The sequence below is a fragment of the Sminthopsis crassicaudata genome, chromosome 2, assembly GCF_048593235.1.
Source record: "Sminthopsis crassicaudata isolate SCR6 chromosome 2, ASM4859323v1, whole genome shotgun sequence".
NCBI lineage: Eukaryota > Metazoa > Chordata > Mammalia > Dasyuromorphia > Dasyuridae > Sminthopsis > Sminthopsis crassicaudata.
Window position 1 is genome coordinate 251,716,821 of NC_133618.1, and position 10,848 is coordinate 251,727,668.

Sequence of the window (10,848 nt, forward strand, 5' to 3'; positions counted from 1 at the left end):
TTGCATTTTCATAGCATCTAATTTTCTATTGATTTTAACAGGACTTCTGGTGTTTTTGCAGCATGAAGCAGGATCTCGTATCAGTTGCTGCTTAAAAATGCTGGAGTGTACCTCCCTGTATGGGATTATTCAGTCAGCAGATGTTTTAAAACCTATTTAATTGTTTGGTTCATAAAAATGCACAAACTGTATTAGTGAAACAGCTTCATTCTCTTTTAGTACCTTAGTTAAAATGAGAGAGAGAGAGAGAGACAGAGAGAGAGAGAGAGAGAGAGAGAGAGAGAGAGAGAGGAGAGAGAGAGAGAGAGAGAGAGAGAGAGAGAGAGAGAGAGAGCGCATTGCAATTGTGGGCTGGGAGAAAAGACTTTCCCAGGATACAAACGTAGCTGCCTTTTCAGATGAATGGTTTTTAAGAATCTTTTTCTTCTTGTCTGCCCCAGTCACACTGGCCAAAATCCCTGTGTTTGAAATTTCCTGAGAAGCTGACAATGGAGAGGATTCAGCTACTAATCTCCCCTTTCTCACTTAATGAGAGACAAATTGGTTAATGAATAGGTGGTGGGCTTCATTTGCCTTATTCTCCACAGTGGCTTCAGATACAATAAAAAGCTTTAAATAACCTCATAAAACTAAGGCCAGGGGTCTACTGCCCTCCAGCACCCTAGCCCAGCTGCCAGCCTCAAATAGTGTCCTCTCTGCATAGTATCAATGTCAAGTCTTTCAAGGATGGGAACAGGAGAAATGATAAGGGATCAGGGAAAAGCGGCATTTCAGTAGTGTAATTTTACCTTTGTGAAATGTCAAAAATTCAGGCCTGAGGGCTGCTTGTCATAAGTCAGGGTAAGGTGAACCAATGTATTCCCTACCCTGAGAATCCAATCTGGCAACCGAGTTAGGAGCAGCTGATGGAAGAGGGCGGAGATAAGAGATAAAGCTTTTCCTGGGGTCCCCTGAAATGTAGCCTCATATATATCGTTGGCCAGCTAGAACAGAAACATAGGAGAGGTAAATGGAATTGAGTGTTGCAAAGATGCACATCTTGGAAGGGAATGTACCTGGGAGGGACAGCATTATAAGTAGCATACTTCAATCAGGATGTTAGTGTTGGAGTCAGAGAAGCTTAATTGATATACCTGTTCTATTTACTTATTTTCTGTGTAACATTGGACAAGTCTTCAGGCCTCTCTAGGCCTCAATTTTATGACATTTAAAATGAGGGGATTAGACGCCATGATCTCTCTGGATGACATGAAAGTTAGAAAGCTATGATCCTACAATCTGAGAGTTCGGTCACTTCTGTGTCTGGGACAAGACTATAAGTGATTTGTAGTCTTCTTTCATTGAACAGAAGAAGGGAGAAATGCTGGGGGGAAAGCCCATAGCATCCTTAAGAGGCCAGGGCTCATCTAACTAATTAAATTAAATTTGCAGAAGAGTACAGAGGTCTAGAGAAAAAAAAATTAGATCCAGCAACTGGTATGAATTGAATAAGGACTACTGATTTATAGACAGTCCTACCTGGCTTATTACTTGTTGGATTCAATGAAAACACATGTTTTCAAGAACAAACTGAACTAAATAAGAAATATCCCCTTCCCTGATTACCCACTCCAGGAAACAGGTTGTTGCAGGGTCTGACAGGATGACAAGAGAAAGGCACTAAGGACATAGTGACTGGTGAAATACATGAAACAAATCACTGAAGCTAATTGATAGGTTGATTCAGAATTCAAACAATAGTCTTTGTTCTCCCAATGAGTAGGAAATAGCTCCGCTATTCTCCAACTGAAGACAGACATACAGACACACAGACACACACAAATACATACACAGAGGTATTTATTCATTCAACAAACATTTTTGGAGTGCTATCTCCCAAGATTGTTGTCAGGTTCAAAAGAAATGGTGGATATAAAGGGGGAGAGGGAAGAAAAAAATGAATTCCTTCTTTTCCCCAAAAAGTACTTTAAAAATTTGGTCTTGGGGGAAAATATTTAAAGCTTTGGAAAAGACAAAGATGGCCTTCTGCATTTTTAGCCTTACAGGGGAAATAATGCAGCTGCAAACACAAAACTAGTACTTTAAGATCGGATGCTAAAAAACTATCTTAGAGGGGAATAATCAGTAGATAAGGAGTTTAGAGGTGATAGAGGTGGCTGTGGGCCGTACAAAACATTTCCTCAAAAAAGTGGGGCTTGTATTGAACATTAAATGATGGGTAGAATAGACAGGATGAAAAAAGGGAAATCGTATGAGGAAAGACCTTGCAGTTGGACTATTCTAAATATGTTTGTGGTGAATATATGTGTATACATCTTTATATGCATACATGTTATGTGAAACACATGTTATATATACATTATAGACACACACATATATTCATTGGAGAATGAGACTATCAGGCTGGCTTGAGTGTAGGGCATGTTTATGAAAATAAAACTAGGGAGATCAGATCAGAGAATAGGAGGTAAATAGCCTCAACCTTTTCAAAACTAGAAAAAAAACCACATCAGAACCCTAACTTCAAGAACATTTGGTTTTTGAAAACTAGAATTCCCTAGAAAACCAGGAGCAATGATTAGAAACTGCAAAGTGGAAAAGTTAAGCTTGATGTCAGGAGGGAAATGCTTAATAATTAGAGTTGTCCGAACGTGCAATGGACTGCCTGGAGAGATGGTGGATCCCACCTCACTAGAGAGTTTTGAGATGAGACTCAATGACCATTTATCAGACATGCTGTAGTGGGAATTTTTTTTAGTTATGGTTTGGTTTAGAAGATCACTGAAGTGCCTTCCTATCCTGAAAGTGAAAGTCTATGTGTTTTTACCTTTCACATTTTCCTTCTCTTTCTTCAAATGAATAAAATCAAGGTTTCCACAGTTCAGAAAAGGCAACTCGTTTAGCTCAGGCAATCCCACTTACATAGGAGTTTGTTTTCATTTTTGATTCCTGCAGTAATAAAATTAGGAGCTCTGCTAAAGAACAAACACTTATTAAGCACCTAGCATGGCCTTTGCTAAAGAATGTACAAAATACACGAGATTACCCTCTGCTTTTCTACAGGTTAGTGGGGACATGAGATGGGACATCATACAACTAACAGGACAAGGGTGGGTCTGGAAAAAGGGGACATGGGAAGGGCAGAGACAATGAATGAACATCTGCAGCTAGCTCAGGGCCTCCAGTGATGAAGAATTTGTTGGTAGAGAAGCTAATTTATCTTGGCCACAATAATGAGATAGTGCTTAATCTCCGCCCCCAACCCCCATAATTGAAAGAAATCGATGACTCTGGGCACCAAATGCACATTAGTTTGCTTTCATTTATTTATTTATTTGGCCATTTATTTCTTTATTTCTGCTCTTTTGGTTTCTAAATAGCTCAGAGTAGAGGGATGTAGGGCAGACCAGAGATTGATTCAGGTGTCATCCCAGCGACAGGTAGTATCTATCCAGAGATCCAGGAAGAAAGAGCATTTGGATGAAAAAAATCAGGCAGGACATAAGAAATTTTACTGTATCATCAAAGGTCATTTCATTTTTGGGAAATTCCTTCAGATTTAGCAATGTTTGGATGGAAATCAAATAGCACATTAACTGTAATGGGGGAGGGGGAGTCCTAAAGCTAATTACTGAGGGGATGTGCACTTCATTAAGATAAAGCTGGAGAAAAATCAATGTTGGGTATGGCTGGGTTTTTCCTTCTGATTGGATTTGAGAATGACAAATTGTGAATGTGTCGGCCCTAAAGATGTCTTTTTAAAAATATTCAGATAAAGGCCAGCTCACTCTTCTGTGTGAGAAGCCATCTTGACATATGGGGTAGAGGAGAAGCATTATGGAAGAGCTGTGATTTGGCCAGGAGGGCTTGAGTCACGGTTCAATATGAGCTAATTCTATTGCATGTCAAATCTTCCGCTTCATTAGGAATATTGACAATTGGTGATAAATTCTTGGGCTTGTCTGTGCTGTCTATAACACATCTTCATTAACATATCCAAATAGAGAAGAAGGCCCTTGAAAGCTAGCCTAGATCTGCACTGCATCCTCATACCTGGGCCTTGTCCCTCACTAAAAAAAAAAAAAAAAAAAAAAAAGGGGGGGGGGAATAGGTAAGTTTTCAGGGCCTAGGTTTTCATTCACCATAAAGGTAAACATCTCAAGATCCTTCTGAATGTACAAAGTCTCATACCTTGATACCAGGGCATAGTGATAGATCCTATAGAATGGGATTGCAAATTGCAGTCATAGAGATCAAATGGAATTTAGAGGCCATCCAGTCTAATCCCCTTATTTCATAATTTTTCTTTGCAAGGTAAATTGGGATAAAGTGACTTGCCCATGGTCACACAGCTGGTTAAGTACCTGAGTCTGGTTGTGAACTCAGGGCTGGTGCTGTAACCACTATGCCATCTAGCTGCCCCTCATTTCATAATTGTTTTTGTTTGTTTGTTTGTTTTGTTTTTTTGGTTTTTTTCCTGAGGCAATTGGAGTTAAGTCACTTGCCCAGGGTCACACAGCTAGGGAGTGTTAAGTGTCTGAGATCAGATTTGAACTCGGGTCCTCCTGACTTCAGGGCTGGTGTCTATCCACTGCGCCATCCAGTTGCCCCTCATTTCATAATTTTAAGGAAGAATCATATTGAACCTAATTCTAACTCAGAGGATATTTTAAGATGTTCTGACCAGTCACTGAAGGTCATTAATACTAATTGCCATGCCCTTTCTTCCTCTACCCAAGCACAACATTATGAGGGTTCTAGGGCATTCTGACCAACAACATTAATACATTATGTGTTGGCCATGTAATATATCCCGTGGTATGGACTACAGAAAAAAATGGCCAGTTTCTCCCCAACCTGACAGGGAGTATTAATTCATCTCCTTGGAGAGACAACTTGGGGGGGAAAAAAAGAGGTCAATGATGTAAGAGCCCTTAAAAACCATTATTGAAAAGTCCAGACTGAGAATGAGCACGAAGGAGATGCACTGTGAAACTGCCATCAGATTATCTAGATACTGGTATGAGGTGCAGATTTCCTTACAATGGAGCATTTTAGCAGGATTTTGCAAAAAGGAAATTTAATTCTGCATAGATAGCAAAAAAAGAAAGCATCCCAGGTAATGGGAATAATATGAAGAAAGGCATGGAAGTAGGAAGAGGCAAACCTTTCTTAGCTTTGGACTTTTCCCAACTTAAGAAAAAACTAAAAACCGATCAGTAACTGGCACCTTAGTTTAGAAAAGGACACAAGAGCTTAGTCTGAAGGCCTTTGAATGTTATATTTGCCATTTATCTAGCTGTGTGGCCACAGGTAAGTTACCTAGTTTTCTGAATCCTCATTTCCTCATCTGCCAAAGCAATCAATGAGCATATGTCAAATGTTTCTTATCTTTCAGGCTTTGTGCTAGATGGTACCCACTGTTCAGAATTGTTGAGGTAATTGAATGATGTAATAACATGTCAAGTACTTAAAGGATTACTTAAATGTCTGGTATTTTTTTCTTTGTTCAGCAGATATTTGCTGGGCACTTGCTGAGTGAAGGGCCCTCTCTTTGGTGCTGTGAGGAATACAAACTCTGTCCTCAGGGATCTCAGAAATGCAAGCAGGGGTAATAGGAAGAGTAACAGTACAAAAAATGCCACGAATCAGAATGTGAGAGCTTAGTGCAATCACAGGGTTCAGACGAGGGACTGAGAGAAGGCTTCTCATAATAAGAGAGACTCGTGATAGACCTTAAAAGACAAGTAGGATTTGGACAGGTGGAGAAGAGAGGGAACATTCTCATGGAAGAGTCAGTCCAGGGTCACCTTTCTGGAAGAGAAAGTATATTGGCTCATCCTGCCAGACCAGTTTTAGCCATTCTTTCTAACACTTACTAGTCAAGATAAAGGAGGGATAATGAAATCAGCTATTTCCCTGGCTCACATTCTCCTCTCCACTACATAGATCAGGGAAATATTATACCCAGGGTGTCCCCTGACAGAGATTAATCCCTTTCTAGACCAATGAGAGGATGAGTATGATTTAACTCATGTTAATCAGCTATCTTATTATATTGGTGCCTTGTAAACTCAGTTGTTCAGAACTAATGAGGTCAAGGTTATGGATTTGAACTCTTGACAACTTCTCTTTGTTCCTGCACTATAGAATCACTCTTCATGATGGTCTATCATTTCACAAATGAAATCTCTTGACCTGAGGAAGGAAGTGAGGGTGTGGATACTTCTATGCAGACCATACCCACTGCTGGTAATATGATTCAAGAGAAATGTCCCTGCTGATGGTAGGTTGATGGAAGCATTTGAGAGGTGTGGGGGAAAGAGAAAAGGAGAAAAACTTCTTCATGTAGTAATTTATCTCTGCTTATCTCAAATGTGATGTAATACACGCATTCTCTACCTCTACCTACTAAATGCCTCCTTTTCCAAGGAAGCTTCAAGAGAAAGCTCTGTGAATGGGACGTCATGTCCCTATTGCTGCTGAAGTCTTTCTTCACCAAAACATCATTATTTTTGATGAATGGTGCATTGGGTAAGAAAACTAATTTTCTAAAAAGGAAATCTTACTCTGACTCAGTGCAGCTCATTTAAACGAATATGACCCTCACCATACCCCCTCCCAAGTCCACATTGATTTCAAATATTTTATGCAGACGCTTCTAAGAGCCAAGTTTGCATTCTCTCAGCTTTTCCTCTGTCTTTGTCCTAAACTCACAGCTATGGCTTTAACTCCTTAGCATCCAGATAGTTTGGAATGACTTATGAGCAATCAGTCATATGTTGAAGGTATTAAAAGTAGTCATTGATAGAGCCTGAACTAGAACTGAGGTCTCCTCTCTTTCCACTTTAAAATATATCCTTGAAATGTTCCCTTCTGATCTGGCAAGGTCATTTCTATAGCCGTTCCTCCTTTTTTCTCTGTCTTCTTGTTGTTGTTGCTTTTTTTTTCCTGCATCTATGTTCTCTCTCCCTATCCATCCTTCTCTTTCTCTTTCTGCCTCTCTCTCTCCCTCCCTCTCTCTCTCTCTCTCTCTCTCTCTCTCTCTCTCTCTCTCTCTCTCTCTCTCTCTCTCTCTCTCTCTCTCTCTCTGTCTCTCTTTCTTTCTCTCTCTCTCTCTCTCTCTCTCTCTCTCTCTGTCTCTCTCTTTCTCTCTCTGTCTCTGTCTCTGTCTCTCTCTCTGTCTCTCTGTCTCTCTCTCTTTCTCTCTCTATATCTGTTTCTCTCTGTCTCTCTTTCTATCTCTCCCTCTGTCTTCTCTCTTCCTCTCTCTCTCCCCTTCTTTCCTTGTCTCTGTCTCTCTCTTTCTCTGTTTTATGTGTGTATGTGTGTGTGCGTCCCTTCACCCCCACACCCCATCCCTGGCTCTTTCTCTCTACTCCTCTCCATCCTTCAGAATGGTGATGCTGAAAAGGGAAAGTCAGAAAAATCTCTCTCAACATGAGGTATCCAGTATGTCATAGAACCACAGTCTTCTTTGTTAGTGACATGTTTTGGAAGATAAAAGTGATAGACAGTTCTCAGTCAGCCTTTCTGGTCTATACCACACTCTGATAATGGACAGTGTATCTTCCTGAGGTAGCTGTCTTGCATTTCAATGATTCTAAAAGTTGTTTCTTCTCCTTGACTATACTCCTAGTGTACAAGTATATTGGTAACTGAAGAAACACTTCTTATACCTTGTGGATTATTATTCTAACTTTGTCTTTTTAAGAGACCCAGCACTCCCTCATAATAATTATTCACATTTCTGTAATATTTTAAGGTTTGCAAAGTATTTGCTTATTGTATGGTAAATAGCACAAGTGTTATCATACCTATTTTATAGATGAGGAGACTGATGTCCAGAGAGGTTGTGTCTGCTCAGAATCATACAACTAGCACTATCTAAGGCAGAAATCAAACCTAGTCCTCCCTGATTCTATGCTGGACTCACTTTCCACTGTACTTCATTCTCTCAAATCCCAATTCTGAGCAGATACTGATGACACTGAAGGTTCTTGGTGAGTGCATATGGCATCTTCAGAAAGCCCAATCAACCGAGGTACTCCTGCTATGAAGTGCTAACAAGTTAATTAAAAAAAAAAAAAAAAGCTCACCTGTAAACCCAGATGCCATATGTGAAAGTTAAGGGAGCTCAACCTGCAGTAATGTCAAGGAAGGGGCAACATCAAGAGATGAGAGCTGAAAGCAGGTGCTAGAACTAAGTATAATGGATTCTTCTCACAGTTTTCTAGAATATCCCTGGTTCTGAAAGATGGTGGGCAGGGTCCTGGAGATCTCCCAGGTTACATAAAAATTCAATATCCATTAAACCTTCCGTTATGTACTGTTTACCTGCTCACAGACCTAATGACCAAGTAGTTTGTGTAAATCCCAGAACTCTGGAAAAGAAGCCATTTGGAAGCAACTCCATTGGGATATCCCAGCAATGGAAGATCCGCGAAGGGGCCTTTCCCTCATGGCCTTGTCCGCATCCTCCTCCATGGATCCAGAAGCCCAATGCTTTGCTAAAGCTGGTAAAAAGGAACCAAATCACCTGTGCGATGGATTTGGTCCCCTTCAACCAGCTGTAGCTGTGCATTAATTGCGCCGGTGAGACTAAGAGGATGTTGTACTCCGGGTAGCCTGAGTATAAAGAGAAGTGGGGACCAACTTGAAGGATAATCGGCCAGGAGATGCATCACAGCAGCTCCAGCAAAATTGAATCCTCTCTGACTGCAAGTGCATTTCATATAGACAGACCCTGCGCTTCCCAGCACTTCCCAGATAGCCTTCTTTCCCCCTCACTTTCCATCAAGATGGACCATTCTACATCTTTTCTCATTCATCCCCACTGGAATTCAAGATTCTATTTCTGGGAAATATACATTTTTTTTTTTTTTTAAAGCCAATTAGTCTATCAACAAGCATTTGTTAAGCACCTGCTATTTTCTAGACAGTATGCTAAGTTCTGGGGATACAAAGAAAAAAATGAAAGACTCTTAGCCTTCAAAGGTGCTTACATTCTTTTGGAGAAGACCACAAAATGCTAGATAATTGGGCGGACACTAGCAGAGAGGGATTCAGAAATCTCTCCTAGGTACAGGCTTTTGAGCTGAGCTTTGCAGGAAACAAGTCTAAGAAGTGAAAGTAAAGAGGGTGTGTATTCAGAAAAGGCTGCAGGCTCTAAATAAGGGACATATCCAAGATTAGGAGATTGGTGTGAATGCATTTCTACCCTCCCCCTACTCCAGCTAAATGGAAGCTAGCAAGAATGAATATAAAATGGATAGAATGAGGTTCCTCCTCTTCCACCCCACCCTCCAGCCAAGAGGTGGTTTATAAATGGAGCACTGATAAGATTGGTCTGTGCTCCACAAATTACATCTGGTCCTGGGTAAGCTAAGTTTAACTATATCTCGGACTAATGACAAATGCCAATAGAAGAGAACCGTTCATGAGGAATCTGGGGGAAAGAGTGGATGAGCAAATGATTATTTGACTATCTCTATCTCTGCCCAAGGACATCAGCTGTGTTTTTTGTCCAGAACAGGTATTCCAGTCCTAGAAAAGAGCACTCTCCAGAGAAGCAGGAAGATATTTATTTTCCTGTCATAAATAAAAAGTGCATTCTATAGTAGAAAAGGGATGATTCTCACTTTTTCTGTTCAATACACACATTTTTCACTACAGCTGGGTAAGGAATGCTTCACTCCCTCCTGGACCATGGAGAGGGTTAGGCTGTGAATAAAGTCTCTTAGAGACCTGTGGAAATAGTCTTTCATTTGCATTCTTATCAACTTATTATTAAAATGAATTTTCTTTTTTTTTAAGAGATGGTTTTATTGAAACTGTTCATGGTGTTCTCATCTCTGTGGTAACCAACATGAATCAGAATGCTGCTACAAGCAGCAACTCCAAGTCTTCAAGAGGCCGATGAAAAGAGAAATGAATCATAACAGTACCTCAGCCACTGGCTTTGCTCATGGATTAACCCTAAGCGGACATACGCTTTTCCCTCCTTTCCCCCTTCATCCCACCCCCCACCAAAAAGATTTTCTGTTCTCTCTTCCTTTAAAATGACCTTATGCTCTTAAGAACTTGGCACCAGACAAAGAACCCAATCTAGGTATAATGAGCATTGATGTTATGCTAATGACTTAAAGAAAATCACTGAGTTTTCTCATGTTATAATGATTTGTGGGAAAGGACTCCAAGTGTCATCTTTCCCTAACTTTACAGCAGGGCCATCGGGAATGGCCAGTGGATGTGTCGCTTTCCCCTTTAAGACAGTTGGGTTTTCACAGATATGTTTTTCGAATTACATATTGAATTGGAGGTATGGTTCCAGGAGGAAAGAGCCTGAGATGGAAAGGAGAGGGAGACTTTGCCCCAAATTTAATGGCACTATTCCCTGCTCCCATAGATTAGGCTGAGGAGTATGAATTTCAAGTGGGGGAAAAGAAGCAGGAATTAAATTGTTCTATATAAAAACCTGCAGACTTTTTTAAAAAGGGGCAGGGGGGAAGAGGGCACCTTCCCGCAGAGAAAGAAGACAGTAGCATGTATCATTCAGAGAAGAAGGGAGTGTTTTAGGAGAGAATAACTTTATCAGCTTAACGTGAAACCACCAGTCAATAGAAACAGCTGGAAGGAAAGATGGCTTTGGTTAACAAATTTCAATAAAGCAAGAATGACTCAAGTCCAAGGATCTTTAAGAAATAAAATATAAGTGCCTTCTCACACTGTGTAAGAAGGCAGGCCTTTATTTATTTGTTAAAAATTATAATTAGCCAGGATTTATGAGTAAATCTTCTCACAGTACTGTCTCCTGGTCCTGGAGTCTATGAGAAATACTTATGGTCC

General features: G+C 40.4%; 1 long non-coding RNA gene across 1 annotated transcript in view; it reads left to right on the forward strand.

Annotated features, from left to right (window-relative positions):
* The window catches only part of LOC141555703 (uncharacterized), a 29,548-nt gene extending 19,921 nt beyond the window's left edge, over positions 1–9,627 (forward strand). The window contains exon 4 of the long non-coding RNA XR_012486299.1: positions 9,531–9,627. This is a non-coding gene — a long non-coding RNA (uncharacterized LOC141555703). The remainder of the gene's footprint in view (positions 1–9,530) is intronic.
* Positions 9,628–10,848: the final 1,221 nt, after the last annotated feature.